A 27,118-nucleotide genomic window follows, 5' to 3' on the forward strand; every position below is an offset into this window, starting at 1 on the left:
GACAAGGGATTATTTTGGATTTCGGAATTACTATTTTTATTTTTCATACTCCTGATGGTCCCTGAACATCCACGGTGTCCCCTGGCGTCCACGGCAGCATACCTGATCCCAAGGATGCATTGCACATGTGCCCTGGTGACATCACCCGTGCAATGCATCCTTGGGTCTGGGGAAGCCGCTGGAGACAAAGCCAATGGCCGAGGTGAGTATGAAGTATGAAAAAATGCGTGGCTCGGGAAGGGGGGTTAAGGGTGTGTGTGTGTGTGTGTGGAATTATAAAAGAGTGAAATTGAAGCTCGGATCTGGACTTTGAAAGAATGGCCTGGGGAAGTGATAAGTTACTGTTACCACTTCTAAAATGGCAGTAATTACTGAATATTGTCACAATGGCCCTCACGGAAATTAATAGACCCCTTATTTCCATCATAAGATCATTTAGAATGGTAGAATAAAGATAAATCATATTTGCCTACTCTCCCGAAAGACTTCTGACTTTTCCGGTAGTCTCTCGCAGTCCTGAAAGGGAAGGTGGCTCTCTCGCATCACACCCTGGGGCAGATTTATTAAGCTTGGAGAAGAGATAAACTGGAGATAAAGCAGAGAAAAGGTAAAAGGAGATAAAGCACCAACCAATCAACTCCCAACTGTCTTTTTCAAACACAGCTGATTGGCTGGTGCTTTATCTCCTTTACCCTTTTCTCCGCTTTATCTCCAGTTTATCTATTCTCCAAGCTTAATAAATCTGCCCCCCCCCCCCCCCCCCCCCTGTTTCCTAATGAAGTGGGCAGGATGTGGATCAAATCGATGCAATCACGCTGACTGGGTGAAGGGGGTGGGGCCAAAAGTCACTAATCGTGCCATTCCCGAATCGCAGGCATTTCCCCATCTTTGGGTCAAGGCTTAATGACATGAGAAATAAGGAAGGTAAGTATGAGATAAAACCAAAACATACTGCCTTTTGTCCTTCAGTATTCACTGCATACATATGTAGGGTTAGAATAAAGGAAAACTTGCAATCCAGCAAGTACTGGGGGTGGGGGGATGAGGGTTCTCTTGAGACAACAGGCTGGTGTTTTATGTGACTGCATACAGTTGAAATTGTTTTCCAGAATTCAAAGTGACCGGCGCTGTCCCACAGCATTCAATTTGAAAATGACAATTTTTGACACAGCAGGATCACGCGTTCCTAGATGTACCTCCTTAGGAAGAGAGAACGTGAGCGAGAGCTCTGGGGAGATGCGCCGTGCACCCAGGGAAGGAAAGGGTTTCCATAAAACAGGTAGCGCTACAGGTGCTAGGTAGCAATATCCCAGGCATCGCCTTGGAAACAATGCCAACCGTTAGACAATCAGAAAACTGAAAATTCTTCTGTGTAAACCGTTCAAGGTTATTTTTTTTCCTTTATCAGGCAATTAATGCACATTTATATTGTAACGCAGTAGAACTATTGTGTACAGAGTATGTCAATGCCGATACTAGTTACCCTCTTTCCCCCCCCCAGTAGCCTCCACTCCGTGGTGACCCCTACGCTCACCATGCTGTCAGACATAGCGTTCCTACAAGTTTATTTTTCTGTAATTTTCAGATAAGAATTTGACCTCCAGAATATCACAGTGAATAGGAGCTCCAGTGACTGGTGTGTGTGTGTGTGATAAATCCCAGAGTTGGCAGACTGAAGGGTGCTAGTTACCCCCAGGGGAATAAGCCTTCTAGGCCTGTAAAGACAGGATGGGGAGAGTCTGGGGTTAATGACAAGGTCTGTGCAAGCCTTTCAGATTGGAGCAGGAAATTCCTCAGATTCCTGGCTTGTAGGGTCATTGCTGAGCTGAGGCTGCAGGGAGAGCGGAGAGGGGGGTTGAGCAATAGGATTATAGACAATTACACTGCAACAGGGCAAATGAATGCAATAAATACTCACCACACTAATAGTGTTGGAGAAACCAACACTGAATAAAGTCATATCCAATCAGCATCTAACTGCAGTGGTACAGGCTGTTTTTTTTTATTTTATTTTTTTAGAAAAATGAGTCAGGAGCTGATTGGTTGATTCATTCTCGTTCTCCAAACTTTGATACATCTCCCCTGTGCCTCTTATTTTATACAAGCCATGTCGCTGGGACTGCTTATGGGAAAGAAGCCTGATCTGGGTTATAGGGAACAGCCTACCAAGAGACAGATGTTTATTGAACATTTTCCAAGATCTGAGAATGTCATGTTTGCAGATCAGAGGATTCGTTTTCTGCCGCACACCCCATTTCCTGTAAAGAAAAAAAACTGTGGTCCGTGCAATGGAAAACGACTTCCCTGCCACTTGTAAGTTCAGGTTATGGAAAATGTTGCAGAATTCCGGTAGTTAAATCTGCTGGGAAGGGGTATTAGGGGGCTATGGGCAGCAAGCAGGAGACGGACCCAATCTTCAGGAGCCTCCCGGCTATTTATGTTCAGAATGGCCGAAATGAACAAAATTAGTCAAAAAATGTACCCAAAAAATTGTACAGTGTGCTTTTTTTTTTTTTGCAGATTGGTCGATATCGGTCCAATGCGCGCTCCCGCAGATCTTTTGATCTTACATAAGGCATGAAAGATCAGAAGATTTAACAAAAGATCTATTGGAACGCACATGGGATTTTAAGAGCAATCTTTGGCAATCTTTGCCAAAATTTTTTGTTCCAGGACAGACAAAAGATTTCAAGGCTAATTTATGCGCACATCTTAAGATCACAGATCTTTCTAGTGTGTGGGCACCTTTAAACCCCTGGCCTCAAGGCCGGTGCTGTATTGGTGTGGCCAGGGCTGCGTGGGTGTGGACAGGGCTGTATGGGTGTGGCTAGTGCAGTGTAGGTGTGGCCAGAACCACATGGGCATGTACAACCACTACACTCTGATTTGTTTTAATGACTTTTGTTCTTCCATGTGGCCAGCTGGTGTCATAATGATGAGTCTATTTTATCTGGCGCTCCGCCACCTGTGATGGAAATCGAATAGCTGCTCTAGAAATCTGTACATTTAATCATTAATACAAAATTGTTTGCTTCATTCTTCACAATTTAACAGCAATTCTCCTGTTTAACGCGCTTAACAAAATGGTGTTAAAAAGTAAATGTAAAAACTTCCTCATTGGCAGAATGATTGCTGAAAGCCACAATTACCATTATTCCTGCAACTCTTCCCCCTGATAAATTAAATATGGCGAATGGCTAACTGGTTATGTCTTACCTAATTAGAAGCCAGAACCACCATGTTGTAATTAGTGCTGACAGAATGCCAGTTATATCTCTGAAATATGTCGCTTCCATTGTGTGATCGGGCGGAGGGTATGCAAATCAGCGATGGATTTAATTGTGTTGTGAAGTCCGTTGCTGTGGGCGACAGGTGGACGGCTGCAATTCTTCTATTGGTTAGTTTCATCCTAATCGGATTTTCCCAGATCTGAAAATGAAATTTAATTTGGTTCATTTTATATAAAATAGCTGGGTCAAAAAAAAACAAAAAACGAATGGAATTACCGTATTAATACATTTGACAATAACAATGTAAATATAATCATGTGCTTGTTTGGTCCAAACTTTAGTTTGTCATAAGTAACAATGCAATACCTGTCTTTCCTATAACCAGGTTTGCTGAAAAAGGCAGGGCCCTCCACCTCCTCAGTACCCACCGCGCCTTTTGGGAGCAGAGAAACAAATACTAAATCCCGGCGGTTGGAATCCCAGCGTTCAAAAATCCCGACGCCAGAATCCCGACTGCCGAAATCCCGACTGCCAAAATCCCGACAAGGGGGGGACGTGGATTGCCCCCCCTGCAGGCTCGCTGTGCTCTCCACGCAGCGGGCCCGGTGCCTCGCTATGCTCGGCATACTAATTTATTCTCCCTCATGGGTGTTGTGGACACCCAGAGAGGGAGAAAGTGTCAGGATATCGGCGGTCGGGATTTTGAACGCCGGGATTCCGACCGCAGGGATTGTAACTGCATCCCATGTGGAGAGAACAGTGTAACAGACTGTGTAGTAGAGAGGGACAGAGTATCTCTGTACAACAGACGTAATCTCACTGGTGTCCGGACCCCCACCCCCTGCTGTCAGGGCCCAAGACTGCATGACCATTTCATTGACCTTTTGATTGGACAATACACACCGCCGGTATCTGACACAGAGATACTCGATAGTTGAGGAAGTTGCTTTAGCTCCTTTCTCAAGAGTCTGTTCTTCAAGATCAACTGTTTTAGTTGTGGGTTTGTACCGAGTATTATTATTATCTTGTCACCTGTGGATGATTTCCACTTTTGCATATAATCATGTAATCACACATTACATTCACTGTGTCATTTGTATGAGATTTCTGATGTCTATAATCTAACTGTTTTTGTATAACAAGATGCAAGTAGTTTGCTTTGGTGGTGTTTTATTTTTGCAATTTAGTTGCAAATGGAACGAGTCAAAACAAATAATGTATTTATGTGAGGGTTATTTGTGGAATAGAGATCTACGGTATAATTTTTAAAGTGGCAATCCCACATTGACAAATTTTTGTTCTATAACCAGCGGCGGCTCTTACCTCTGCAGAGGAGGGGGATTGCTTTGATGCGGGCCCCTTTCCACTGCCACTGCTGATGCCTCTGCGCTCGTGGTCCCCTGCAGATGCTGCCACATATCCCCGGCCGCCGGTCCTGGTCCCCGGACCAGGGCCGGCACATGCGCAGTAGCTTCTTCGGTACTGCACACGTGCTGGCCCCCAACCTCTATGGGCTGCTTTTGCATAGAAGGAAAGCGATACATTGAACAAAACAGACTGAGCTCAAAGTGGCATTTGAAAGCCTCTCTGCTCATTTCGTAATACACCATGTTACCATGGTAACCACATAACTTTCTGCCTAATTATAAATTGTTAATAGAAGAAGAAACCGATGATGATTGTCAAGGTTCTTGTTTAGCCTTTCACATTGGTTTGGATTCGACAGCCAAAAAGGGGGCATGCACTGATGTCATGTGACATTAACCGCCCCATCCCACGCAGACATCGGCCCGTCTGTGTTTCCATGATAACGGTCAGATTTTTTTTTTATGGGGCGCTTACCTGCACAGCTGCCCCTTGCCCGCGCCGGCCCTCCCCTTAGTGTGCCAACGCTTCGGTGAGTGTGAGGCGTTTACACAGCAGGTCTGCACATGCGTCTTCCCGGCCATACACGGCAACATCGATCACTGGGACGAATTTAATCCATACCGATTCAACCTGAATTAGGGCCCTCATTTCTTTTTATAGGATTGTTGCTTTAATCCTTAGCTAGACTTAATGCAAGATGTTGTTTCTCCCATTCCTGTAGAGAGCCCTGCTGTCTGTGAACTACCTCACTGCTGTTACTGCTAAGTTGTGCAGGGAAGGCGGCGAGATCAATAGCGCTTTATTTCCTGTTTTCAGACGATATTCCACAATGATGTTTTAATGAGGATGAACATGGTTGTTAATCCCAATAACCAGCGTACACCTGTCTCATGCAACTGGGAGCGAACGTTGATGTTAGTCTTTAGTGGATCAATGTCAGGTTCTTTAACGGAGAAATTACAGCTTGCTTTCCTTCAGCACCTGTACAAGGAGCCGTCAGTCGATTCCTTCAGGAGTGCGAAGGAGTAAGTGGATCTCCACCAGCTAAATTAGCAGGACACTTCGTGGAATCAAAGTAGTTGACAAGTGCAGCGTAAAGACAGAGTCAGCCGCCAAAAGTGTTGGTGGTTATTTTTACTTGTTTTTTTTTTTCCCTTATCAACTGATTTATTAAATTTGCTCCAATTAATTGCTGTCAATTTTGTTAATAGTTTATACAAAAACGAAACCAATCTCGGGACACGCTATGTCATGAACTTGGGTTGAGGAGGTCTATTCTCTTCGAAAGAACTCGGCATGATAGTCTATCAGGACAAAGTTCATAAAAAGAGGAGGACCTTTAGTGAAGTATCTCTCAAGAAACTAGGACCGCTCCTAGACCACATAAAGCTCGGGTTTGTTTCTAACATCCGATGCTAGCTGATTATGAGCACCAACATGGTGGAATAGTGGTAGAACCGTATAAGCAAAGTAACCTCTTCTATGCTTTTTATTTTTTTGTGTTATGATTTTTGAGACCTTCACGTTCCAAAATCCGTCGCCGGATATCAACTCGTTACTGCCAACACTTATTTCCCATCCACCATCAAACAAGCTGAGTTTATTGGTCTGACTTTAATTAATTTGTGTAATAACCCAGTTAGGAACAATTGCTAATGGAGGCTTGAAAAAAAAAAATTTGAAATAGAAAGATCTTTAATGATTGGTTGAAAAAAAAAAAAAAAAAAGAAACCCTTTCGCCTGCCGTCTTTGTTTTATTTTATGCTGCGACTGTATTACTTTGATTATTTTAATGAGGCCTTTTCTTAGAAATGTGAATTTTTTTGCGCAAATGAAAGGGGCAAGCAGATGGCAGTTTGGCTGAGCAATGATTCATCCGAGGTAGATGTGATTTAGCTGAAAGGATGGGGTACCTATGCCGGGGTCAGCTCGGAATCATCGCACATCTGAAAGCGCGCTGCAGTAATTGTTCATTAGAGGGAAGATAACAGAACATAGAGTTAATGGATGAACACTCTCTCTGTGGTTCCCGACTACAAGTTAATTTGCAAAGTGGTGGTGACTTCTTAAAGGGAATCTTAGAGGCGAAAAAAATGAACATAACTGATTTAATTAGACATGATAAGAGTGTAATGCCGGCAGATTTGTACATCAATTCATGAGGTTTGTTTTCTCAAAATGAAAGCGCTCTGCCTGCAGAGGAGACAGCAGACATAGCGCCTCCAAACGGGAACGATTTGGGTACAAGACGGAGCCAAATATGGGAAATTAAGTCACAAAAAGAAAAATATTTGTTTTGAAACCATTGCATCAGGGCTATTATTTCACATGTGGTAATGAGTACTTTATTATTTCACATATACTAATGAACACTTTATTATTTGAACATGATGTACGCTGATGGAATTTGAGCAGTGTGGGGGGGGGGGGGAGCGGCGTGAAGGAGACTGGGCTGTATGCGGCTGCAGATGACACAAATCAGCTCCGGCGGGTGTTGTGAGGCACTTTCCCCAGGCCACCCATTTCTTCAGAGCAGCAGTGCCCGGGACAAGTGTCCTCATAGCACCCCCTTGATGGCGGCCCTGCGGATGAGTTTCCACATGCGCATCAGTTCGGATCCAGACATCCTATGTGCTGCACACCAGATCTCCGGATTCTGACCCCTACTGTATAGTGTGGCATACTGTATAGTATGCCACCTTTTTATAGCATGCAGGGCCGGCCTTAGGCATAGGCAAACTAGGCAATTGCCTAGGGCATTTGGAATGCCTAGGGGCATCAGCAGCTTCTGCTGATTAAAATGATATGCAGCATGCCTATATTCTGTGTGTGAGTGAGGCCATTCCCCTTCCCAGCAAGAACACACCCCTGTTTGGGCTGTGCACAGAATGTGTGCACTGTTTCTATTTAAAATATTGCGGGTAGGAGCACCAAAATGATGACTGCTATGATGAGGGTTGATGGTGCTGGGAAAGGGGAGCAGGGTCAGAGGCAGAACTAGTGGCGGTGCTAAGGGGCACCAGCCAAAATCTTGCCTAGGGTGTCATTTAGGCTAGGGCCGGCTCTGATAGCATGCGTTAGTATTATTTGGGCAGTTTACACATCCAAGTCAGTGACTTATGGGACTATTTATAAAATTTGGCAGGAAAGCCCTGAAAAGTAATTACTAAAGTGTATGACATGTAAGAGGATAGTTGTGTGTGTGTGTGTGTGTGTGTGTGTGTGTATATATATATGGTACTCTTTACCTAGAACGGCGCCCACGATTGAAATCGCGGGCATCGCGGGTAAAATCGCGGTAATCGCGGCATCGCGGGTAAATCGCGGGTACATCAAAATCGGGTACCCGCGATTACCGCGATTTTCCCATAGAGAACAATGTTAAAAAGCCTGATTGACCGCGATTTTAGCGTTAAATGCCTCAATGCCCGCGATTTTCCCATAGGAATCAATGTTAAATGGGCTACAGAGCCCAAATAGCCCCAATTAACCCTTAAATGTCCCCCCAATTTTTGTACGCCACCCCACGATCCACGCCAACCCGAAGCGTGGCGAGCGCAGCGAGCCCGCGAGGGGCGGCGGTACGCGTCCTACGACCTTTTCATGCCCTACTATCCACGTCGGCGTGGAGTTGAGAATAGAATAGTGTGGCGAGCGCAGCGAGCCACCGAGCCCGAAGCGTGGCGAGCGCAGCGAGCCCCGCGAGGGGACGCGGATACCTTCACAGTTATACGCGTCCCCTCGCGGGCTTCACAGGTGTCCGCGTGGCCACGGACACCTGTGAAGCCCGCGAGGGGACGCGCTTACCTGTGAAGGTATCCGCGTCCCCTCGCGGGGCTCGCTGCGCTCGCCACGCTTCGGGCTCGGTGGCTCGCTGCGCTCGCCACACTATTCTATTCTCACACCACGCCGACGTGGATAGTAGGGCATGAAAAGGTCGGAGGACGCGTACCGCCGCCCCTCGCGGGCTCGCTGCGCTCGCCACGCTTCGGGTTGGCGTTGATCGTGGGGTGGCGTTAAAAATTTGGGGGGACATTTAAGGGTTAATGGGCTCTGTAGCCCATTTAACATTGATTCCTATGGCCAAATCGGGTGGATTGAGGCATTTAACACTAAAATCGGGTCCATCGCGGCTTTTAACATTGCTTCCTATGGGAAATCGGGAGCATCGCGTCGCGGGCATCGCGGGTACGTTTATGGCCGGCCGCGACGCGACCGACGCGATTTTTCAGGTTTAACATGGTTTTCAATGGGAAAATCGCGGGCATCGCGTCGGTCGCGTCGCGGGCAGGCATAAATGTACCCGCGATGCCCGCGACGGGCGCCGTTCTAGGTAAAGAGTACCATATATATATATATATATATATATATATATATATATATATATATAGCCAGATCTGTCACTTATCCCATGTGTGTGTGACGTTCCCGCCCAGCGTTCTCACCCCCCCCCAGGAATAGGACCAGTGTGATACACACCACCACTCCCTTGACATCACCTCCCCCCCCGCCCAGCCCGGGCTACAGTACACGCTTACCATCCACCATTACTCCACAGCCACCAGGTGACACCTCCCTCACGCGATTCGCGGGCCCCCCCTGTGATTCACGGCACCCCCCCCCTGCCCCCCGCGATTCGCAGACCCCGGTGATTCACGGCACCCACCACACCCCCCCCTCTCCCGCTGCTGATCCTCCAGCGTCTACCATCCAACATCAGTGTGGTGACTGAACTTCCCGGCGTGGGCACCGTATCCAGCGGTGTCTGTTTCTGAGAGGTCCTACGTTCTTCCACGCTGTTTCCGATGTGATATCGATGGGCTGGCAAGCTGATAATTTAAACTATGATGTATGTGAGCTTATATTTCTAGTAAATTTGTTTATCTTTGATATACTCACTTGTGCGCTCTCTCCTTCTTTTTGCATATATATATATATATATATATATATATATATATATATAATGACACAAACATTTCTATATGTCCCAAAGATATGTGTGGGTGTGTGAGCTATATACAGTATATACACATATATATATATATATATATACATGCTAAGTCACACTGCCTTATAAGCTTTGGCACATCCTCCTCTCTCTCTCATACTTTTATGTTCTGTATACATATCTGACATTCCTATTGTCTGCCTCTTGTTCCCAGACATAATATAAGCATTGCATCTGTACACTGGGGTCATATCAATCTCACCCCCTACTGCCTGGAATCTGCACTGCAATGTACAACCAAGAATATGGTACCCGGGGCCTCTCCCTCACCCCCCCCCCCCCCCCCCCCCAAATCTTCCTGGAGATACTGTAAATAAGTAAAAAAAAAAGCAAAAAAAAATTGAGATTTCTCCTCTCATCCTTCTCAAAGTCCTCGGACCCCCGCAGGCTCTCTCTGGCCTTTTACAGATGATGGTGGGTACCTCAAGCATAGGGTGTGCGACTGTGCGGTTGAACCAATTAACCAGCCCTTAATGTGTTAAGACATGCAGAAAATTCCTGCAGGTATTTGTGAGTCCCACAGATAATGTTCCAGAGAACGCACAATAGCGGCTTTTATTCTCCCAGGTTTTTTCATATGGCCAAGCTTGTATCATGGCTTTCCCACAGATATGATCCGAGCCCGTGCCACAGGTCGCTGCACGCTCAGCCCGTCACGTCAGAGGCCTCCCCAGGCCAGAGCTCCTGGTAGAGTTTTACTGAACGTGCCACTGATACTGTACTATGGCTCAGAGCAGACATGGCCTGGCACCCGTCCAGTCTCACGGTCTCGCTGACTACCCTAGAGTTGCTGCAGGCCGCTGGTAAACGAAGCTTCATTCATACTCCCCAAGTGACCCCAGCTTAGAGTCAGACCTTTGCTTTCCAATCCATACACCTGTTTCTTTTATGAGCCCTGTTTTTGGATCTGCTTTGTCTTCCTAAACTGTTTGTCTGGCTCTTAAATTTAAAGGGCCTTTAACCCCATACATTATCTGTTGTTTGTAGCACATGGGATTTTAAACGTTGCATGAAGTATAAGTTTGCAGTATCCCGGCTCGAAGCTGGACCCTACATCATTGGACTACCCCTATACATATGCCTGGCTGTGGATCACTCCTCATTATCATAGCACCAATACATCCGTCCTATCTTTAGCAGAACCCAGTTCAGTTGACACTCTTGGGACTTTTTCTACATAAAAACATTCTGGAGAAGCTTAGCTTCAACTCCTCAGGTGCGTCATCGGGGAGGGCGGGGGGAGGAGGCGGGGCTTGGAGTGGATGCTACCTCCTCGCTATAGTGTGAACGGGATCTCAGTTATCCATTCACACTGCTGGTCTGACCCAGGATTAATCCTTATTTTAACCTGGGTAGGATTGCTGGGTTGCTGGACCCGGGATTTTTCAACAGGCCCTTTCACACCACACAGTGACCTGGGTCAACGCGGTAACAACTCAGGTCGGACCCGGGTTGTTTGTGTGATGTGAAAGGGGTATAAGAGGGGTTTGGTTTTTAGAGCCCTATAGAATAGCATCCCCTTGTGTGTTTTATAACTTGCACATATTAATGGCACGTGTAGGTGTGTATGTATAGTACTTTGCAAATACTTCTGCACAATCCCATTCTCTGAAGCCATACCTTCCAGCATTGCGGCTTTTAAAATCGGGACAATTTAGGATACGACTCCCGTTCCAGTGCACCAGTGACCATTGGCATGGTCTCCTAGAAACTGGGACATATGGCAGTTAGTAAGCTGCCATGTTGCTTGCTTAGTCAAGACCTAAATAATTATCATTGATACATTACAATGGAACACTGCCACCCAGTGGCCACATTATAATGCCATATTTAATTTAGGCAGCAAGAAAAGAGCTAATCAGTCACCTTTATGTCCTGATCTGGGATATGTCTGGTGGGGATGACAGCAGGGGTGTTGGGGCGGATATCTGCAAATTGAATAGAAAAATAGTGCATATCTCACAGTGTGTACCCTAGTTTCCCTGTCCGGAGGGTCTCTGTAGTTTATCTCCTAACCTCACACCTCCTAACGTCACACAGATGTGGAGAGAGTAGGCTTTGGGCAGGGGAACATCAGCTGTAGGTGCTACTGCCGTTCCTTCCTCCAAATGGTTACTAATGACAGAATCATTCTAGTAATTGTTTCCTCTTTACTTAATTTGCTAGAAAAAAGAATAAGGGAAAGGCTTTACCTGGCTGTCTTTGTGATTTAGGCTCCCCCATGTGGGAACACAAACCCAATTGACAGATTCATTTCTGATTATTCTACATAATACTAATCAGTCGGATGATTTGCATAGACATTTCCTGTGGCTGATTTACCGAGACAGCCCCAGTTCCTTCACAGACACACTGTGCAACACAGCGATGCATGATGTATCTACAGATATGGAGTCCTGACCCCCATGCTAAGACGGTCACGGCCCACTTTGGGGTCAGGGATCACAGTTTGAGAACCGCTGCTGTAGACAAATGATTAAAAAAGTCTCCTTATCCAGTTCAGTCAACAACATGCTGGGAATTGTAGTTCTTCAAGACAGTACTGCACGTGATGTGCTCACAGATGAGCGCTGAAACGCAACAGTTCTGAATCAGTTGTATGCAGATTTATTCAAATCAGCAGGCGGCCCATGATACTGGCTCTGAATCTTGGAACCCTATCGCCATGTTGCGGCGATAGAAGTCACGATATACTGTATACCACCGGCAATAGTCTGGTCTCCTGGCCTGCGAGATAAGTGATCCTCTTCTGTGGTCGCCATATTGGGAAAGCAGTCATAGATCAAATGCCTTCTAATGAAAAAAAAAAATATTATTTAAATACATTTAATCTATTTTTTATACTGTTGTATTTTGCTTTATTAATGGAACCAAACAAAAGATAATATCACTAATTCCCCCTCTGGAGGATTAGATATGTGCTGCGAAAGTGCTAAATCTCCCCGAAGCCGGAATGTAGGCCCGGCACACACGCGGTACGCTGAGTAACAGCGCAAGCATCTGCCTCTGCATGTACCCTGCCTAATTAACACGGGTGATATAGGCCTCTGTCCTTTCCACATCCGTTACTAATACACCAGGGCCCACTCTCCACTTTTACAGCGGCCATAAATATGGTGAGGAGTTTCACAGTCACGTCGCCAGAGCCGGCAGGGATTAAACCTGGGCTGTCAAGTGATCATTTCTGTTCGGCCTAGATCAGCACTTTATTAGGATAGATTTCATTTTCTCTGGTGTCATGTGCTCCGCTGAAGAACGAGCGCTGCAATGAGCGCAGTTCAGCTTATCTGGGAGCAGTTAGCATCTATCAGAAAGCTGTTGGCGTATTGATAGGCGGGTGATGAATTGCAGCGAGCCCGGTGTTAAGGAATGTACAGGTGCCACTAGAGATGTACTGTACATTGCTATTCATTATACAAGCATTGTGCTCAAAGCACGACTGCAACCAAGGTCTTCACGTCAGGGGGTGGCAAGCGCCGAGCAGAACAAACACGCGCTGTCTATATATCTCCGGCACTTGGCAACAGCCGCAGAAAACGGCTAGAAGCAAAAGCCATTTTTATTTTATTTATTTTTAAAGAGTGTTTTAGATATATATTTTTTATGAAATAGGCAAAATATTCCTTTTAGTTATTTATATAGCGCACGTTTGTTCTACAGCTCCTCGGTTATATGATTTTGCCCGCACATATCGGAGCCCTGGCTCCAGTGGAGCTTACAATCTAAAATTGCTACCAGACAGACACTACTTGTTCATTTTATGTTGTGAGCCAATTAACCTACCAGCATGGGAGGAAACGTTACACAAGCACATATAAACTCCACACAGAGCTGTAGTGGGAATAGAACTCAAGCTCCAGCTGTTGTGAAACTACACATCCCAGCATGCCTTGCCATAGTTTTTACATTCCCTAATTGCAAAGCTGTGGCAAGGCATGATGGGACTTGTAGTTTCACAACAGCTGGCGGGCCATAGTTTGGACATGCCTGCACTATACGGTTTGTGTTGACGATATCATCCTGCGTATCCTGCAGTGTGTACCCATTATATCAATAACAATGCGCACTCCCGCGGATAATTTACGATAACCCCTATCCTTTGAACATGCAATCAAATCTGATCATATCATCTGTGACTCCATGTTCCGCGGCTGCCACGTCAATGAGCAATATTGTTCAGTGTTTACCCGGGGGAAAGTTTGTGCTATATATCGTGTAGTGTGTACGGGGCATTGAGATTATTGCAATTGTGATCCCATACGCGTAGGTTCCATAGCCATTTCATGTATGACGCAAACCGGGCTCTTTCATAGGGCCCAGTAGACACTGAGGGGCCTAGATTACATCTAATTATAATTCTCATGAATAATGGTCCCTCCCTCCAAAAGGCTATCTGTGCAGGCCATAGGTATATTTTACAGCAAAAGTCGGACTTGTAGCAGGTGTGCCGAGCACAGGACCCCTAGAATGCTACATGAACTGGGTTTTGTACCTCATATAAACCCCATTCTCAGCCGACGTATAAGACGGCGTGTGAGTTACGATATGTGGCGGTGATTAAATATCTCCTCCAGCTACTGAATTGGATCTAGCATTTCTTCTCCAGAGTAAACCACAAAGGATGGCATTGTATTACATTTAACCCAGCACTGACTGAGCCTTCCAAGGCCCTGCATTAAAGCGCAATTATTTCAGAAAAAAAAGATTAATGACATTTCATCATGGCCTGCACAGGACAGGAGAGGATGGATGAATGGTGGTCAGCGGCGGCATAGACGGATAAGATGCATCGCTCTCGGCCTACCAAGACTGACGCCTCATTCCTGGCCCACAGTCACGCTGAGGTCCACTCTGTACCTGACCCTGGGCCTTTATGTAATACCAGTGACGCTCGCTTAATTCCGCCGAAGAAATTCCAATTATAGCATGTTACTGACCTCCGTGCAGAGTGACATTCCATTAGCTAAATAAGACCAATATTGCAATCAGCAACGGCAGACCCCGCAGGAGAAGGCCTGAGTGATATGTGACAGCTACGAACCACATGTGTATGTCTCCGTGACAAATGGATGCTCTTCTCACTGTCGCACCTTGTAGGCTCTCGTCACCGTATTAATAGTAAAAGCTGAAAAGGCCCAATCGCCTGCAAAACTACAACATGTAAGGGACACATTTAGTGCCCGATTCAGAACTGCTCCTTCAGATCTGAACTTGTACCAGTCTCTGATGGTATCGCCGGGGCGTTTGCATAGTGATTGGCAGCCAGAGGGCGTTCCGGGGTGGACACCTGGTTCTCATGGACGTGCCCACAAAACCGGTGGGCGTGCCTATAGAAAAGCTAGGCGGGGCCCAAGAAACGCAGGGTCCCCCGGGCGGGCGGATGACAACAGCGCCCGCACCCAATTCGGCAAAAAAAAAAATTGCAGCAGAAAAGCGCCCGTGCAATTATTGCCAACTTGTGTCCACCTGTGCACCATCACCCTTATCTTCTGACTGTAGACTTCAGGTGTTCCATACGTACTGCATTTACTTCTACTGGTGGTGCTGGGATTGCTGATCCCTCATTCCTGCCCACCCACCATCGTGGCATCTCTTGGAGTTACAGATTAGACACAGTGGAAGGTAGCTGGCTCCCAGAGGACCCTGCCGCTCAGTTGCCATAGACATTCCTTCTCCCATTACTACACACATATCATTAAATAAATAGGGCACTGGCTCCACGGGAATATAGGAAATATTACTTCTCTTCTCACAGTATAAATGGCGGTAGCCCTAATTCGGCACCCATACAGTATTAACCCTACTTGTTCCACTCTCAGTTGACCTATTTGCTACGTAGTCTTTGAGAATTCATTTAGGGGTTATTCAGACCGGATCACACGGCTCAGAATCCGCAGGCCCAGGCAATAATCAAACAACTGCGCATGCACACGGCTTGTAGTATGCAGGCATGCGGTTATAATGCAATAGAATCCTCCTCCTCCAGGCTGAATAAGCCCAATTGTGAGGTGAATACCCAAGGATAAACATGGCTACCACTCGGCATCTTGACTTCTCTTGCTGTGTCCTCTATCAGAACCTTGCTCACTAAATTTTAGGAGAGGAAGTAGTTAAGCCAAGTCTGCCTCATTGGAAAAGTCCCTAAAGCAGGCATGTCCAAACGATGGCCCTCCAGCTGTTGTGAAACTACAAGTTCCATCATGCCTTGCCAAGGTTTCACTATTAGGGAATTCTAAAACTACGGCAAGGCATGCTGGGATGTGTAGTTTCACAACAGCTGGAGAGCCGCAGTTTGGACATGCCTGCCCTAAAGCCTTAATCTCTCAGTTGGGCTTGGCCACAGAGCTTGCTCTCCAAACAAAAGCTCAAACAACACTGATAAGGGACTGTGATTGGCTTGACACAGTTGCCCGAAAGGAGTGTGGCGAATACGACCGAGATTGTTCACGTCACAAAATTCTAAGCATGCCACCCGGATTTTATCCGCAGGCTGTTACAATATACGAGATTAGAAGCGACTGAGGCACAAACGATTTCCAGACAATTGTTCTCAAAGGAACAAATGACCTTACCGCCATAACATTAGGCACGAGGGCCCGCTATCTGTTTGTTAAGCGCCTAATTGAAATCATTTGCAGCCTGCATGTCATTGTGGGTACATTTCTGCCTTTTCTACCCTGTCAGGGTACACAATGGAGATTCCACAGGCCATGAATGAATTGCTCGGGCTGTCTCCTCGCTCTCATTGTCGCCGTTGTGTTCTGTCGGCGCAGAGAGAAATACCTTTATTCCTATTTTTTTTTTGTATTTTATTTCTTCTTTCCATAGTGTAATTGCTGCAACCACGTTGAATAGTCTCCGCTGTGCAGTTTAAGGAATGAAAAATAAAACATCTAAACATCTCGGAGAGAAGAATATTCCTCCGCTCCTGTCAGATTCATACAACTTCCCTCGCACACTTAATTGCTCACAATAAAATTTACATATTCATTTTGCTGGCATTTGAGAAAAGCTGTTTTCTTCCCTTCCTGTATGTTATCAGCCCCTGCGAGCCACAAAAAAATAATAATTCAACAAAAACTGATTGAAATTCAGAGCAGATGAGTTATGTAACCCCGAAAGGGCCAGGGGGATATGTTTTCTTGTGGGTGATGCCGCTGGAGACGTGTGAAATATTTGCACAATTAATTTGACCGCAAAAAAATATCAACATTTTATCAACACGACCTGTCAGAGAAACCATTTTACCTCAGAAAGAACGGCTTTGATGAATGGAGGGAAACATACGCCAACACATATACATATGCCAGTTTCGTGAACGTGCATGACTATGAGAAAGTGAGACCAAGATTCTATTCAGATATTGGTATGGCTCCTTTTTGACTGACTTTTCTCTTTTTTTTACTACAATTATTGGTATTCGTATGGGGCCTACACACGTAGCGATCCCCGGGCATTTTCTAAGCGACCTCACTAGATCGCTTGGAAAATGCCCCTACATCGCTCCGTGTGCAGTCGACGTGGTGAAAAGGACTATTTTATAATTAACCATTTGTCACATGCCACCGTGGCAGGACACGACAGGTACGGTACTCACCCGTCCGTGTTCGTCATCGGCTGGCATGCGTTCCGCGGGTGTCCAGGGGTGGTCGGCAGGTGTCGGGCCAGTGTGGTAGCCTCATAGACTGTGCTGGGAGACCTGGGTGAACTGTGGGCCGGATAAGCATTTGCCGAGGCTGGGGCCATCATCTTGGATAATCGCAAAGCTGTGATTGGCCAAATGCCATGCCGCACACAGTAGTTCATAATGGACACAACTGTGTCCATACACACGGGATGACCACGGCCCGGGCGCCCGGTTGCAGCCGGATCCCACCACTGGAAGGGACGGCTGCTGGGCTGTGGCCATCCCCTCCATTGTAAACTTCTGAGTGCGGCACGGCTTCTTGGCCGTGCAGGGTGTCGCCGCCCGGCAGGAGCCGGAGTGTGTGAAATAGCCCTACGTCTTCCATCTAGTCCTGTGAGACTGAATAATGCAGAAAAACAACTCCCATAATGCTACTGACTGGGTGAGCATCATGGGAAATGTAGTCCTGCAACTGCAAGACCCATATTTTTGCCCTGGCCTGTCCAACCTTTGGCTCTCCAACTGTTGTGAAACTACAAGTCCCAGCATGCCTTGCCACAGTTGTGCTATTATGGAATGCTAAAACTGTGGCAATGCATGCTGGGATGTGTAGTTTTCCAACATCTGGAGAGCCACAGGTCGGCCAGGCCTGTTTGTAGAAAGGCTGCTTTATTCTGTATTGTGGCAATAGGTTAGTTTCTTCTCCATAGTTATACTGTACTCGGCCATGATAAGAGTTAATAGAGCCGGGCCGATATTCAATCCCATATTAAGTTAGGGAGTTTTGGCGCTTGCTGTGATGATTCTTTTCGCTGCAGGCCATTTGTTTAAAGTAAATATTCTATTGATTTCTATTACCCATTTCTCCAGGCAGCAAGGCAAGGTTTTATTTCATTCTTCGGACCACATTGCTAGATACTGACGGGAGAGTTCCTTCCTCCGCTTGGCTTGTGGTATAGAAATATATATTTTTTTTTTGTTGTTGCAAACAAGCTTCTCATTTCAGATTTCAGGTATGCACTGGGACTCGTACAGACACCCGCACATACCTGTATGCAGCACAGCTATTGGGGACGCACCTTGGGTACGCAGAGAGAGAGAGGAACGGAGTTACCGGTTTTGGGGTTAACGGTGGATGTACCAGAGCTGTCCTGCACGTTCCACCTCGCACTGCGCAGCATCCTTCTCCTGTGTGGGGAGAGCACCTGGTCAGTGCCGGCCAGATTAGTGGGTGCACAGGGGCTGTTTCTGCCAGTGTATTGTCTATAAAAAATACATTCATTTTATATAAGCAATTGCTGACATTACATATCCTCCCTTGGGCCCAGTGGTCTCTGAGGTCCCAGCTATGCAATACATGACCTGGACTCCTGCCTTGGGCCCAGTGAACCCTGAGTTCCCAGCTATGCAATACATAACCTCTCTGTGGTCCCAGCTATGTATTACATACTCTGGACTCCTCCCTTGGGCCCAGTGGTCTCTGAGGTCCCAGCTATGTATTACATACCCTGGACTCCTCCCTTGGGCCCAGTGGTCTCTGAGGTCCCAGCTATGCAATACATAACCTCTCTGTGGTCCCAGCTATGTATTACATACCCTGGACTCCTCCCTTGGGCCCAGTGGTCTCTGAGGTCCCAGCTATGTATTACATACCCTGGACTCCTCCCTTGGGCCCAGTGGTCTCTGAGGTCCCAGCTATGCATTACATAACCTGGACTCCTCTCATGGGCCCAGTGGTCTCTGAGGTCCCAGCTATGCATTACATAACCTGGACTCCTCCCATGGGCCCAGTGGTCTCTGAGGTCCCAGCTATGTATTACATACCCTGGACTCCTCCCTTGGGCCCAGTGGTCTCTGAGGTCCCAGCTATGTATTACATACCCTGGACTCCTATCTTGGGCCCAGTGGTCTCTGAGGTCCCAGCTATGCAATACATAACCTCTCTGTGGTCCCAGCTATGTATTACATACTCTGGACTCCTCCCTTGGGCCCAGTGGTCTCTGAGGTCCCAGCTATGTATTACATACCCTGGACTCCTCCCTTGGGCCCAGTGGTCTCTGAGGTCCCAGCTATGCATTACATAACCTGGACTCCTCCCATGGGCCCAGTGGTCTCTGAGGTCCCAGCTATACAATACATGACCTGGACTCCTCCCTTGGGCCCAGTGGTCTCTGAGGTCCCGGCTATGCAATACATGACCTGGACTCCTGCCTTGGGCCCAGCAGTGATCGCTGAGACTTCTGCTAGGCTCCTGCCTTGAGTACAGTGGTCTCTGAGGTCCCGGCTATGCAATACATGACCTGGACTCCTGCCTTGGGCCCAGCAGTGGTCTCTGAGGTCCCAGCTATACAATACATGACCTGAACCCCTCCCATGGGCCCAGTGGTCTCTGAGGTCCCAGCTATGCATTACATAACCTGGACTCCTCCCATGGGCCCGGTGGTCTCTGAGGTCCCAGCTATGCAATACATGACCTGGACTCCTGCCTTGGGCCCAGTGGTCTCTGAGGTCCCAGCTATACAATACATGACCTGGACCCCTCCCATGGGCCCAGTGGTCTCTGAGGTCCCAGCTATGCATTACATAACCTGGGCTCCTCCCTTTGGCCCAGCAGTGATCTCTGAGACTTCTGCTAGGCTCCTGCCTTGAGTACAGTGGTCTTTGGCCATTTATTAATTAATTCATTAATGGGTGAGGGCAGCTATCTATTACATACCTTTAGGCTCCTTACTTGTGCCCAGTGGTCCGAGCGTCCTGCTATACAGTACATAACCTCTCAGGGGGCCCAGCTATCAAAAAATTACAGACACATTGGTTGATACTTTATCACTCTCCTGAGTTTATCACTCTCCTAACATTTCCCCCCATTTTCATGAGTACAGAGAGTTCAGATAGTTAAATCAACTAGATTGAGGTGTTAATTATGTCACCTGCGTTCAAGCATGGCTATCCTTAATATCTAGTTTGGGACTTATGACATTCCTAAGACATTGTCCTGCCATCAGTTCCTAGTGCATGAATGCAGCACATGCTTCTCTATTCAGGCATCAGCAGCAAAAGATTGTGGGATAAACTTTACTGTGACTGACCAGTATATGGAAAACTTTGCAACATTGTCAACTCAACAAGGTTCCAGAAGAGTGTGCACTATTACACCAAAGATAAACCACACAGTAACAGCCCAAAAAAACAGCGCCACCCACTGTCCAACCCAAATAGCCTCCCTAGCATACTCAGCCTGCAGCTGTTATTACACCACATTAAGTAAAGCCGACAATATGTTAGCATCCAATACTAGAGGTTAATGATAAGGTTCAGGGCAAATCCATTTCACATTCCTTCCTGTCTATATTTTATGCATAGCGCTGCACTCCTGTAGGAGCTGCCTCTCCCATATGAAGAGTCATAATTAGTCAGCCACAGTTCTCCTACCTCAGGGCAGCAGATCCTCGATGCAAAGACAGCTAGATGAAAAATGGGTGGAAATGAGAACGTTTCCTGCCCCCAGAATATTGTAATTACTAGCATTAGTAAACCATTGCAGACCAGTAATAATGTACTGAATGATTGGGCACACGCTGGCTAACATCTGCGGGTGGCATGATTCGAGGTACAGAGTCACAGCCCAACTGTACAAAGAAACCATTGTCTCGTACACGTCTTAATGAAAAAGAAACATAAATACAGTATATTTATAATTGTATATACAAATGTTGTGACAGAGACTCCTGCTTTGTGCCTCACTTATTTTGAGTTGCAAGAGACTCATGTGCAATTGAGTGACAAGTAGTCAACATGTGGGGGAGGTAATGGGGTGACTAGAGAAATGCAGGTATGTGGGGTATGGTTCTCTGGGGGTGGCGAAACGAGCCACTGCAAATTCACTCGTGGTTGGAAAACCTCCTGTGTCAGCGTAGAGTTACTTGTAAGTTCGGTACCCATATTTAGATTGTTAGCTCCTTGGGGGAGAATATTATCTTTTCTCTTTTTCTTGACTATGGGACCCTTAGGATTGCATGTACAATACGATTTGGGCGGGATCCACTGTCCAGGATCTACGTCCCTGCAGACATGGGACAGGCGTCCATGTGATCTGCTTCACCGGGTTAGTGCTGACCGCACTGCGGTAAGTAGACCCGAACCGATTGTGCCCGATGTTGATACGTTGGGCAGCATTGCACCCATAGAAACCTTTGAGGAAAGTGGCTGTAAGTCAGGGTTGCCGACTTTCAAATGCTCCTCTCCAGGAGAAGCCCGGAGAGGAGACTTTCATTACCCGTTCGGGAGGGGGCGCGGGCCCCCTCCTCTGAGACCCGCGGATTGCGGCATTTAAATGCCGCGATCGGGGGGCTCAGTGGGGGTGATTTTCGGGAGACTCCCGGCAATTCCGGGAGGGTCAGCAACCCTGCTGTAAGTGGAGAAGAATGTCCCTTCTAGATACTTTCGGGGGCATACCCGCAAATAACCAATAGTACATGAGGCCCCTTTGTATTCTAATCTTTCTGTTTGCCTTTCATTTGGTCTGCGCTCAAGCTTTCTGGATTGACTGTGACGCCAAGCAGCTGACGTCTCCTCCGTTTTCCGTGATGTAGAAAACCCCTGTCCACACATCACTTGGATAATCGAGATGGAATATTTGATCGTTCGGGGAATGAGCTGCTAAATTTGTTGTGAGATTGGTGTCACAGCCAATAACACAGTCTCCCAGGCTCCGAGGCTGGGCAGCTTGACGACAATCAGTAGGTTATTTGAAGAGTGGAGAGATGTCAGAGGCATCAGAGGAGGAGAGGGGAAAGGTGAGAGACACAGATACATGATACCAGGGGTGTAATGTAGTGAGATCAAAGGCAAGATATGCATTGTGCACACAAATCACTCTCCTCCTGTACAGCCAGCGCTTCCCTCCTATATTCATCTGCATTAATGGATATATTCTACTAACCCTTTCCAGGCATCTTACTGTCCAATGCATGTCTCTAGGTAAGACATTCCAATGGGACAATGCAATTGCATATCTTACAATAGAACAATCCATTATCTGAAGAATTGGAAAAGGTCATCTAATGTACAGTAATTTTGATTTTGTCTCAGGAAAGCACCTTGGGGTGTCGGACTGGGGCATGATGGGCCTACCAGGGAATGCAGTGATAGGAGCCCCAACTGAAGGGGTGTGGTCAACCACCAAAGGGGGTGTGGCTAGTCTTCAAAGAGGGACACGGCCAACCATTAGGACCAGAGGTGCTTGAAGGGAGTAGGGTCCCGTGTGAAGGCTCTGATTTTTAAGCCACCTCCTCTCCGGCAGTGCAGTAGACCCTGGCATTGTACAAAGGTCTTTATGAACATGGCCCCTGCCTTAGGGAAGATTAGGGGCACTTTGAGGCTTGCAAGGGACATTTGGGGTAAATGGTATTTTTGGGGGGGGGGGGGGGTAAGTCTGGGATTTAAGCTGCATGTGAGGAAAACTGCATTTCATCTATTGTAAGGGTACATTGATTTTTTTTTAGTAACATAATGACTGTAATGTTTTATTGAGACTAAAGGTAATATGTGACCTTTTTGGAGGTTTAAATCATTCAATGCTGCCCATTAAAGTTCTAGATCAGGTATGGGGAACCTTTGGCCCTCCAGATGTTGTTGATCTACACAACCCAGCATGCCCTTCTACAGTTTTGCTATTTGGCGATGCTAAAACTGTTGCAAAGCATGCCGGGATGTGTAGTTAAACAACAGCTGGAGGGCCGAAGGTTCCCCATACCTATTCTAGATCAAAACGGACCCAAGTCGTAGATTGTAGATTACCCATGTGTTGTGTGCACTGATTGTACAGTAGATTACCCATATCTGTGTGTTGTGTGCACTGATTGTACAGTAGATTGCCCATATCTGTGTGTTGTGTGCACTGATTGTACAGTAGATTGCCCAAACCTGTGTGTTGTGTGCACTGATTGTACAGTAGATTGCTCCTAGCCGTGTGTTGTGTCCACTGATTGTACAGTAGATTGCTCCTAGCCGTGTGTTGTGTGCACTGATTGTACAGTAGATTGCCCATAGCCGTGTGTTGTGTGCACTGATTGTACAGTAGATTGCCCATAGCCATGTGTTGTGTGCACTTATTGTACAGTAGATTGCCCATATCTGTGTTTTGCGTTCACTGATTGTACAGTAGATTGCTCCTAGCCGTGTGTTGTGTGCACTGATTGTACAGTAGATTGCCCATAGCCGTGTGTTGTGTGCACTGATTGTACAGTAGATTGCCCATAGCCATGTGTTGTGTGCACTGATTGTACAGTAGATTGCCCATACCTGTGTGTTGTGTGCACTGATTGTACAGTAGATTGCCCATAGCAGTGTGTTGTGTGCACTGATTGTACAGTAGATTACCCATAGCCGTGTGTTGTGTGCACTGATTGTACAGTAGATTGCCCAAACCTGTGTGTTGTGTGCACCGATTGTACAGTAGATTGCTCCTAGCCGTGTGTTGTGTGCACTGATTGTACAGTAGATTGCCCATACCTGTGTGTTGTGTGCACTGATTGTACAGTAGATTGCCCATACCTGTGTGTTGTGTGCACTGATTGTACAGTAGATTGCCCATAGCCATGTGTTGTGTGCACTGATTGTACAGTAGATTGCTCCTAGCCGTGTGTTGTGTGCACTGATTGTACAGTAGATTGCCCAAACCTGTGTGTTGTGTGCACTGATTGTACAGTAGATTGCCCATACCTGTGTGTTGTGTGCACTGATTGTACAGTAGATTGCTCCTAGCCATGTGTTGTGTGCACTGATTGTACAGTAGATTGCTCCTAGCCATGTGTTGTGTGCACTGATTGTACAGTAGATTGCCCATACCTGTGTGTTGTGTGCACTGATTGTACAGTAGATTGCTCCTAGCCGTGTGTTGTGTGCACTGATTGTACAGTAGATTGCCCATACCTGTGTGTTGTGTGCACTGATTGTACAGTAGATTGCCCATACCTGTGTGTTGTGTGCACTGATTGTACAGTAGATTGCTCCTAGCCATGTGTTGTGTGCACTGATTGTACAGTAGATTGCTCCTAGCCATGTGTTGTGTGCACTGATTGTACAGTAGATTGCCCATAGCCATGTGTTTTGTACACTGATTGTACAGTAGATTGCCCAAACCTGTGTGTTGTGTGCACTGATTGTACAGTAGATTGCTCCTAGCCATGTGTTGTGTGCACTGATTGTACAGTAGATTGCCCATAGCAGTGAGTTGTGTGCACTGATTGTACAGTAGATTGCCCATACCTGTGTGTTGTGTGCACTGATTGTACAGTATATTACCCATAGCCGTGTGCTGTGTGCACTGATTGTACAGTAGATTGCCCATACCTGTGTGTTGTGTGCACTGATTGTACAGTAGATTGCTCATACCTGTGTGTTGTGTGCACTGATTGTACAGTAGATTGCCCATAGCCGTGTGTTGTGTGCACTGATTGTACAATAGATTGCCCATACCTGTGTGTTGTGTGCACTGATTGTACAGTAGATTGCCCATAGCCGTGTGTTGTGTGCACTGATTGTACAATAGATTGCCCATACCTGTGTGTTTTGTGCACTGATTGTACAGTAGATTGCTCATACCTGTGTGTTGTGTGCACTGATTGTACAGTAGATCACCCATACCTGTGTGTTGTGTGCACTGATTGTACAGTAGATTGCTCATACCTGTGTGTTGTGTGCACTGATTGTACAGTAGATTGCCCATACCTGTGTGTTGTGTGCACTGATTGTACAGTAGATCACCCATACCTGTGTGTTGTGTGCACTGATTGTACAGTAGATTGCCCATAGCCGTGTGTTGTGTGCACTGATTGTACAGTAGATTGCCCATACCTGTGTGTTGTGTGCACTGATTGTACAGTAGATTGCCCATAGCCATGTGTTGTGTGCACTGATGTACAGTAGATTGCCCATAGCCGTGTGTTGTGTGCACTGATTGTACAGTAGATTGCTCCTAGCCGTGTGTTGTGTGCACTGATTGTACAGTAGATTGCCCATACCTGTGTGTTGTGTGCACTGATTGTACAGTAGATTGCCCATACCTGTGTGTTGTGTGCACTGATTGTACAGTAGATTGCTCCTAGCCGTGTGTTGTGTGCACTGATTGTACAGTAGATGCCCATACCTGTGTGTTGTGTGCACTGATTGTACAGTAGATTGCCCATAGCCGTGTGTTGTGTGCACTGATTGTACAACAGATTGCCCATACCTGTGTGTTGTGTGCACTGATTGTACAGTAGATTGCCCATAGCCGTGTGTTGTGTGCACTGATTGTACAACAGATTGCCCATACCTGTGTGTTGTGTGCACTGATTGTACAGTAGATTGCCCATAGCCTTGTGTTGTGTGCACTGATTGTACAATAGATTGCCCATACCTGTGTGTTGCGTGCACTGATTGTACAGTAGATTGCTCCTAGCTGTGTGTTGTGTGCACTGATTGTACAGTAGATTGCCCATACCTGTGTGTTGTGTGCACTGATTGTACAGTAGATTGCCCATACCTGTGTGTTGCGTGCACTGATTGTACAGTAGATTGCTCCTAGCCATGTGTTGTGTGCACTGATTGTACAGTAGACTGTAGATCACCCATAGTTGTGTGCAGAGTGCCGTTCTCCTATTGAGTAATACCCCTTTTACACCAAAACGCCGGGTCGCACCCGGCTTTTTTAGACCCAGGTTCAAGCCGGGTGCGACCCGGCGTTTAGTGCCATTTACACCGGGCGGACAGCCCGACCCGCACCCGCCCCCCCCGGAGCTTGGAGATGACAGCGCGATGTCATCTCCAAGCGCCAATCACCGCCGCGTGCCGCCGCCAGACCGGAACGCTGCTGGGGGCAGCCCAGCACTAAGGTAAGCTGCTAGGCTGCCCCCAGTCCCCGCGCACACTCCCCCCGCTGTCGCACAGGAGGTGAATGGATGCCGCACACAGGCATCCGTTCACCTCCCTCCCCTGCCGCCGCTGCTGCTGTCTGCAGGGTAGCGCCGGCTGTCAGTGACTGTCAGGCTGACAACCCGTCCAACCTGCGGACGCTGCGGTCCGCAGTTTGGACGTTCCCCATTCATGTAAATGGGAGCCGGGTCATCCGACCCGGCGTTCCCATTTACACCGCCCTCTACCCAGGTCCTAGCCGTGTTCTACCCAGGTCAGGACCTGGGTAGAAGTCCCGTGTAAAGGGACACGGCGTTAGGTATTTACACAGCCGAAGATCCGGGTCTGACCCGCCGCTGACCCGGATTTTTCGGCGGTGTAAAAGGGGTATAACACCGCCACATGAGAAGTACAGTATATATGTGCGGCGGAGGCATTTATATTATTTATACTAATCTTATTTATTTTATTAAGGATCCTGGAGGCAGGAGAAGTTAATTTCCCTCTGTCTTGTATTTATTACACATAATAACCGCTCAGTGTAAGGAAATGGAAATTTTATTTTCTGTGATGACCACTTTTAATAATGCAGAGCAATAGCCAATCGGGGGACTGCCCCTGGAGTCTCAGTGGTGCTCCCGTCAGATGAGGGTGGGCAGACGGAATAGCAGGAAGCTGGTTGCACGTGGAATACAAGCTTATTAGGTACATGGCTAGGGCAGCATTAATTGGGGCAGAACTAGTATACAGCACCTTTACATAGATATAAATGGATTTTGTTACTTGATCTTCATTGATCCCCTATTTACTAATATGTATCCACCTATGCCACGTGTACAATTACACTGTTATTGCATATTTAGCCACAATATCCAACAAAGCATAAATTACTGTAATGTACTGTTACACTTGATAGCAATTTTTGGTACTTGTGTATTATCTGTGTGCCCGATTTTTTTTCATCACATGCCACTACTTAAGGCATGCGAT

General features: G+C 46.8%; 1 protein-coding gene and 1 long non-coding RNA gene across 7 annotated transcripts in view; one reads left to right on the forward strand and one right to left on the reverse strand.

The window, feature by feature from the left end:
* Positions 1–27,118, forward strand: part of KIRREL1 (kirre like nephrin family adhesion molecule 1) — a 253,533-nt gene that overhangs the window by 139,055 nt on the left and 87,360 nt on the right. The gene's annotated exons all lie outside the window — the stretch shown is intronic.
* The window catches only part of LOC146050525 (uncharacterized), a 237,015-nt gene that overhangs the window by 44,983 nt on the left and 164,914 nt on the right, over positions 1–27,118 (reverse strand). For 3 of the 5 annotated variants that reach the window (XR_014466326.1, XR_014466327.1, XR_014466325.1), the window contains exon 5: positions 3,217–3,429. This is a non-coding gene — a long non-coding RNA (uncharacterized LOC146050525). Of the gene's footprint in view, positions 1–775; positions 2,259–2,648; positions 3,430–27,118 lie in introns of those variants that run through there. The other 2 variants (XR_014466324.1, XR_014466323.1) reach the window with 2 other exon arrangements.

This window comes from Crinia signifera, chromosome 12, assembly GCF_055691185.1.
Source record: "Crinia signifera chromosome 12, ASM5569118v1, whole genome shotgun sequence".
Classification (NCBI taxonomy): domain Eukaryota; kingdom Metazoa; phylum Chordata; class Amphibia; order Anura; family Myobatrachidae; genus Crinia; species Crinia signifera.